This window comes from Oxyura jamaicensis (assembly GCF_011077185.1).
Source record: "Oxyura jamaicensis isolate SHBP4307 breed ruddy duck chromosome 1 unlocalized genomic scaffold, BPBGC_Ojam_1.0 oxy1_random_OJ106393, whole genome shotgun sequence".
NCBI classification, from domain to species: Eukaryota; Metazoa; Chordata; class Aves; order Anseriformes; family Anatidae; genus Oxyura; species Oxyura jamaicensis.
In genome coordinates, this window is record NW_023303213.1 from 1,174 (window position 1) to 8,451 (window position 7,278).

At 40.0% G+C, this 7,278-nt stretch overlaps 1 long non-coding RNA gene across 3 annotated transcripts; it reads left to right on the plus strand.

Moving 5' to 3' along the window:
- The first annotated feature begins 1,438 nt into the window (after positions 1-1,438).
- Positions 1,439-7,272, plus strand: LOC118156885. Of its 3 annotated transcripts, none has more exons than XR_004746484.1 (3): positions 1,439-1,890; positions 2,582-2,758; positions 6,462-7,272. It is a non-coding gene; the product is annotated as an uncharacterized LOC118156885 (long non-coding RNA). The 3 variants fall into 3 exon arrangements; XR_004746483.1 differs by lacking the exon at positions 6,462-7,272 and adding an exon at positions 5,238-5,558 and having other exon boundaries at positions 1,440-1,890; XR_004746482.1 differs by lacking the exon at positions 6,462-7,272 and having other exon boundaries at positions 1,443-1,890; positions 2,582-3,063.
- The last annotated feature ends 6 nt before the right edge of the window (positions 7,273-7,278 follow it).

Here is a 7,278-nt window from a genome sequence, read left to right on the forward strand (position 1 = left end):
GTGACAAGTATTTCTGGAACTATACTTTAAAACAGATTTAGTCATGGCAAAGAGTATGTTGATACCTTGAATGTCTCAATCTTGGCAAATTTAGGGATGAGAACTATGGAACTTTTATAATTACTTTCCCAGCAGGAGACACGATTCATCATCTAGAGCACTTTTAATGCTTTTTGACTACATGAACCCCAGGAGTTTGCGGAACCAAATGTGATTCAGAAACTTTTTCCGTTTGAAATATTACAGAAATGTAATTTCTAATTACAGACAGGATAGTATCCGAGAAGAATGTACTTAGTTCCTAGAATAGCACCCAAAGCTAATGCACCTATCCTGTGAGTACCTGTATATAATAAATTCACTTAAAACTGATACAGAAAAATTACGTATCCATATCCTCAAGGCTTAAATATTCATACTGCTTACCTAGACGGGCCTGCTCAGGTGAGTACTGTGTGCAGGTGATTTTCAAATTACACTAGAAAACAGCAGTAACTAAAAAAAACCTTTCCTGAAGCTCCTAAGTAAGAATTAAATTAAAATAATTGGTTCTGGATAAAACAACACACCCCCAGGCTATTAGAGATCCCAGTAGTTATACTGCAAATGAAACTGAAACAACTCATCTTAATCACTGTTTTGCACAGTGTATTGAGACTGCTGATGAAGCAAACTGAAAGAAACCAAAGGCTCTAAATGCTTGTAACTATTCCTGGTAATGGGAGCAAACCCATTTCTGGTTTAAACAATGATATCCTAAATGGCCCTCACTCTGTTGTAGATGTGAATGAAGGAAAAGACTACATTTACTGAAAACAGAACAATCCTGTAGGAAGTGTAGGAAGGAAAAAAAAAAAAATGGACATTTCTTGGAAACAGAAGAACTCATTAGACTTCACAGCAGTCTTTCTAGAGACTGCAACAATTTGAGTTTTGCTGAAGGAAGGCACATACATCAAGTTAACACTTTTTAGAATTCCCCCACATCTAAAGCTGCTTCCTGTGCCATGATATTTAATGGACCGTTTCAAAAACCAAGTCACGTACAAAAATACTGCATTACTCTACAGGAAGTATGCAGCATGAGGCCCTGATTCAGCAAATAGTTAAGAGCAAACCTAAAGGTTCCTCTAGCCACAGTGTACCCAAACCCCAAGATCCAATCTAACTGCAGCACCAGGCTGACAGATTTCAGGCCATCCCTGTAAGGATAAAAAAAGGGCCTACTATTACAACAAATATATTGGGAGATGACTCTGTGAATGGTTTCTAGGTTTATGCTGCAGAGAGCAACTGCTCGCACAGCAAAAGCTGCCCCTCAGGAGGGTGGAATATGTTGACAGCCGACCCCACAAGGCCGACCCAACAGCCGTGCGCACCCCAGCGCCCCGGCCCCCCTCTCCCCAAGCGGGAAGCCTGCTGTGCACGTCCTCAGGCACGACCTCAATTTCCCCTCGCCTCTCTCCCAGCAGCCACCCTGCGAGCGCCCTTCCTAACCTCAAGCCCAAATCTTTTAACTCAGCCGAAATATGCGCACAAAAGGCAGGGGGTGGCGGGGAGGAGGAGAAAGAAAAAAAAAAAATCGTTTCCTGTTGCTTTAATCCCTTTAGTCAGGCTTAAGTAACGTCGCCCAGGGCGTACTGGCTGGGCGCCTGGTTGCGGAGGCCGGCAACGAGAGGCCGCCGGGGGCAGGCCGGCGGCTCAGTCCCGCTCCCCCCGGCCGGGAGGCGCCGGGGCCGGGGGGCGGCGCGTCGGGGGCTGCCCGCGGGGGTTGCCCGCCGCCACCTCCGGCCTCTCGCAGCGCCGGCGGCGGAGAGGGGCCGAGCGGCTGCGGGGGAGAGGGGGCGAAGGCTACACACCCAGCAGCAGACCGTCCATGTCAAAGATGAGGTGGGTGACCGGCCGCAGCGCGGCGGCGGCGGCGGAGGAGGAGGAGGAGGAGGAGGAGGAGGAAGCGGACATGGCGAGGCCACGGCAGCCGAGACCCGTGCGGTGCTGCTGGTGGTGGCGGCGCAAGCGCGCTCCGCCGCGGCAGCCGGAGCCCGGGGGCAGTGGTGCCGCCTGGACGGGACGGGCGGAGCGGGGGCGGCCACTTTGTTGTTCTTCTAGACAGAGAAAATCCGTTTCTCTGCTGGGCCTCTTTTTGTGTAGGGCTTTCTGGGTTTTGTTTTAAATCCCATTAGGTGTTGCTTGCCGGAGAAGCTGGAGGGTTGTTGTCGTTTTGATGCTTTTTAATGTTTTTTCCTCAAAGTTTTGTATGCCCACGTAGGGCACAATTACCCACAAAGGTACAATTATTGCTGGACCATAATTAGAGCTGTAAATGGTAAGCTTCAAATCTGTACATAACTGTTAGTGAGGAAAGAGTGAAGGAGTAGTGTGTTCATTTTAAGAGCTGTTGAGTGTGAGGCTAGTTACTTGGCTTGTTTTCTGAAGTGGCTGAAGTTCAAGAAACAAACCATTGTTCCTCAGAAGAAGGAAACGCTTCCAACATACACTACCAACTGGTTTTGACTGGTTAGTTGTGGGGGAAGAAAGCAACTTTCCTCATTGGCCGTTCCATGTTTATTTTTCCATGCAGGTAACTCACTCTTTGTCATCAAGATCATCGGTTACAGGTCGAGACCCCGGTTGCACAAGCAGACACGACGGCAGCCACCTCATGCTCCCAAGGTGCCATGCTGACCTGAAGGCCTGAGCTGATTTGGGACTCAGTGCCAAAGTGGTGGTGGAAGGGAAACCCTCTCTCTTCCTGTAGGTAGGCCTCTCAGCAGTTCATTTTCTCTGACAGTCCCCTTAATTTCAGTTGTCAATATTTCACCATTTTAGCAAGTCACTGGTTTTCAAGCTCTTATCTGTATGTGTCATGCAGTGATATTTTAATTTTAATTGAGCTTCCTTTGCACATCTTACATATACTCTAAAAGAACCCTTACCCTACATTTGTAAGAAATACCCAAGAAACAACCTCATACCTCCTTCTGTCTTAGAAATGAGAGGAGAGAAAAAAAGTATCTCTGGCATTTCTTACCTTTTAATAATAAAATTTCTCTTTCAAGCAAAGTTTTTTGAGTTTTGGGTTTGTTTCTTCATTGTTGGTTTTTAACATATCTCATTTTGAAATGGTTGTTTGTTAATACTGCTTAGGCCTGTATTGGCTATGAAAAGCTGCGTGAAACGCCTGAAGTGTGGTTTTAAAATGTCTTGCATAGTCATGATGTGCGTCTGTTAGTTCTTCTGTTGGGGTAAGAAAATTGGTCCTGTACTTCCAGATGGAATTTTAATTTGTAAACCTACAATGTGGGTGTTAAGAATAATGCCCACAGCTATTTTGCTTCTCTTATAAATACTGTGCAACAGCTTGATCTCAAAACTTTTTTTCAGATAGCAAATGTGTTAGTAGTTCAGTTAACTGAGAACAGAACCAAGAATTAAAACCCAAACCCTAAATACATGATGTCCAAAAAGGAGTTAATAAGAAGTCATTATGGTTATTTTAATACTGGTAATACTGGTATTCTGTTACTCTAAGAAGGAACGAGTTTCTGCTTTAAGAGCGTAAGCTGTTGTGGGAAAAGTTTCTAGAGGGTGAGTAATGAGGTTGTATAGCAGTTGTACCTGAGGTGGATTCCTTTGCTTTCTGCTTATAAAATCTACATCGATCTATATCTGTCTTTCTTTAATTGTATTTGTTGGCATAGTAATGCCTGTACTTTTTACCAAGAAAAAGCTACAGTAATGTATCTTGACTCACCCTTTCAGAGAAAAGCATAAGTAGTTCACAACTTCAACTCCCCCTCAAAGAAGGGAAAATACTATTTTTAGCATGTAGACCACCAGTTCACATCATGAAACACCAGGTTCATACAAAACTTCTGAACATTTAAAGTGCAAAGGAATTTGAAAGACAACCTATTTTAAAAAGAAAAAAAAAACAATCCACCAAATGAAAATATGCTACTCATAATGAAACTTTTTTCGGGTTAAGTGGTCTGTGTTACAAATCTTATTGTTCACATTTCAAGACAGTCAGGTTAGCTGACATGCTGATGACCTCAATTTACTCTGCTTTACTCTGGCTCATCAGTGATAATCAACATAATGTTAGCTTATTTGATTCTTTAAAGCTACATTCAAACAGAGGGAAATCTTTGCAATATAGACAGACTGTTTAGATTTATTCAGTGTGACTAAGTCTTCTTACTAACACAATGAAATGTGATAAAAATGAAAAGCAGAACTTCTAATGCATGGTGAACCATAGTTTGCTAGATGCGCAAATAAGTGAAAATGTTGATCCAAGTTTTATTTGATCTGTCTTTGTCTCAAAGACATGGTTTGTTGTTTTGTTTTTTTTTTTTTTAAGGAGTGAAAGGTTGAGAATTAGCAATTGGCTATTTTGTTCACTACTTTTTTAAATCACTTTTCAAGTGAAAGTAATATTAAAATAACTTTTGAGATGCAGCAAGCATAGTGTGGTGGAAGCATAATAACCATGAAAACTAATAGTTAATTATTTGTCTAATAACCTGATATCCCCATGTTGAGAAGGGTGAACTGGGGTTACTGAAGCATAATGATTCAAGTAAGTTTGATTCCTGCAAAGTCTGAAGAACACAGTTAGCTTCATATACATTTTTAATGTATTTAACTTTTCATTTATGCACATACCAAACCAGACAAATAAATCTTTGCCAAGTTTTACTTTATAAGGTAATATGCAGTACATATACATGCTGGATGTCCAGGTTTTTAAAAGATTGTAAATTAGTTGTCTATAGGAGTCCTTCAGCTCGCAAGCACGTCTATTTTCTTTGGCTTTCTGATAATATGTTAAAGTTGCTTTGGTTTTATTGTTCTTGAATGTGAAATAAGGGGAAAATATTCAGGTGCCTATCCGTGCAGTTCTTAAGTATATAGTACAGTATTTTATGTACGCAACCCACATCACCTTTCTTAACCTTTCCATGTTTTATTATTTTTTATCTTGAAGCTAAAAAGTTTTCTGCGTCGCTGAAACTTAGCTATTAAGTCCTATTCCTGGGAAGTAAAAGTTTCAGAATATGCTGAAGTGTTTTCTTGGGTGATACACTTGAAAAAATTTCAATTCCTTATTTCATTACTTTATACTGTTCTTGAAACGGATTCACTTACAGTATATTTATAGCATTGATAGGAGCATCATGCACTATATGTTTCATGCTGAAATGACTGACTTTATTTTTCTTGTTCTGCAGGCACCTTGGCAAAGAGGATAAACAGATTATAATCCATTTTGGTTTGAATATTAAAAAAGAATCTAGAGACATGAATAAATCCAGTAATTTAAAAGCTTTCAGAATGATTTACATGAGCAGCTTTTAAAACTGCTATTACTAACAAATTACTTGGGATAACTTGGAGTTAAATGTTACTTAATTCAAGTGTTACCTGAGATTCATAACACTTGCTATAGTTGAGCCTATAAGCCCTCAGAAAATGAAACTCCTCCCAGTGCTGGATGTCGCCACATAAGTGCTTTTCATCTTAATAATGTAAATTAAATGCATTTTATTGGGTTTGCTCCTGTTTTTATAGTTGAAAAAGGGAAACGATCCTAGGTCTGAAGACAATGAAACAGGGTCATACATCTGTTCTAAGTCATATTATATTTATACACATATATTTATAATCAACAAAAAAATCAAAGTATATCCTCCTATATTAAAAGCATGAGTATTCTTATAGCCAAGAATATAGGGGGAGAAGAGCCACCCATTTTCTGGATTTTGTTATCTGGCACCAATTACAAGCGAGTTAGTTACAAAGGCAAGAAAGATATGTCTTACGCTTCAGGAGAACAAACTGATGAAGATACATGTTGGAAATCTATATATTTAAATGAGGGAACATAATAAGGTTTTTAAGCAGCAATGAGGGGTGAAATTCCAGAAGAGCCAACCAAGCACACACAAAGGAGCAAGATATCTAAGATACTTTTAGGTGTCAATTTTTATATTTATTGATGGGAATTTACAACAGAATTAACAGGTTCAGAAGCTTGGAAATGAAAATTTAATGTCATGCTTTGGGATCATTTGTTGTTTCCATTAAAGTCAGAGAATAATTTTTGCTCCTTTATATTACGTGTCCCATGAGTTAACCTTTTAATGTAATTTTTGGTCTTTAAGTAAAAAAATGTCTGCATATGGGCAAAATGTGCAAATAATTAACAGTGTCATTGTCACTGGGTCCTGCTTAGCCTTAAACTATCAGAAGGATTAAGGCAGAAGAGAATGCATGCCAACACAAGGTTTGAACTGTTGTATCTTCTGCTTTTCCGATGAGATAAAGGAATTTTTTTATTTATCTAATTTTATATTATTGAAGGAGCCTAAAACACTGTTTGTGCTTTTGGTTTTCTTTGCATGTGAATTTTATGGTTATATTTTTTTCATTTTACTGCAGTTTGATTGCTACAGATGATAGGGGAAAAAAAATGTGTTGCCATACAGAACATGTATTCCATCAACCCTCCCGAGCAAGACATCTATCACTTGGTTGTCTGTAATAAGCTGGAACTATATGCATACACCCTTCCAGTGGTCCCTTTCAGTTCTAAGTTCTTAAGTTCAACATCATCAAAGGTTGAGGGAGAACAAACAGTGTTTTCTGGATCGTAAGCTTTCTGATGCACTACTGATCTGTCATGTTCCAGATTCAGGTTTTATATGTGTGTACCCCACTCAGCATGCAACAAGCGGAAGAGTTGAATCTCCACAGGTTGTTTTTGTATTCTGAGTGCACACCCTTATGATTTTGTATCTACACAGAAGAGAAGACAAAAATGAGCTAGCTGACGCTCAGCCAATATTGCCTACATGTTCAGGGGTAAACAGTCAACCTAGGTAGTACAGGAGAATGTTGGAGGCCAGCTGTTGTACTAGTACTGTACACAGCATTTCTTTTTCTGCAAGTGCTTTTACTGGTCTAAGTATCTAGATGTATATAGACAGAAGCCATAACACCATTCTGGAACGTGTGAAGGAGCAACTCTGATTGAGGATTGAAATGGTGGGAAGGGAAGGGGTAGTATCAAGCAAGTTAGCCAGCTTCTCAAGTTGGTATTGAAGCTGAGCTATATAAAATAGATCTTGGCTAGGGGAGTTGGAACTTTTTCTTTTTTAGATGCAGGAATTAACATACAGCCCAACGAAGTCACAATTCCCTGTTGGGAATGTCATTTTTTTCCCTCTGAAGCTACTGCCCTGTCTTCCTCCCTACATATGGAAACATACA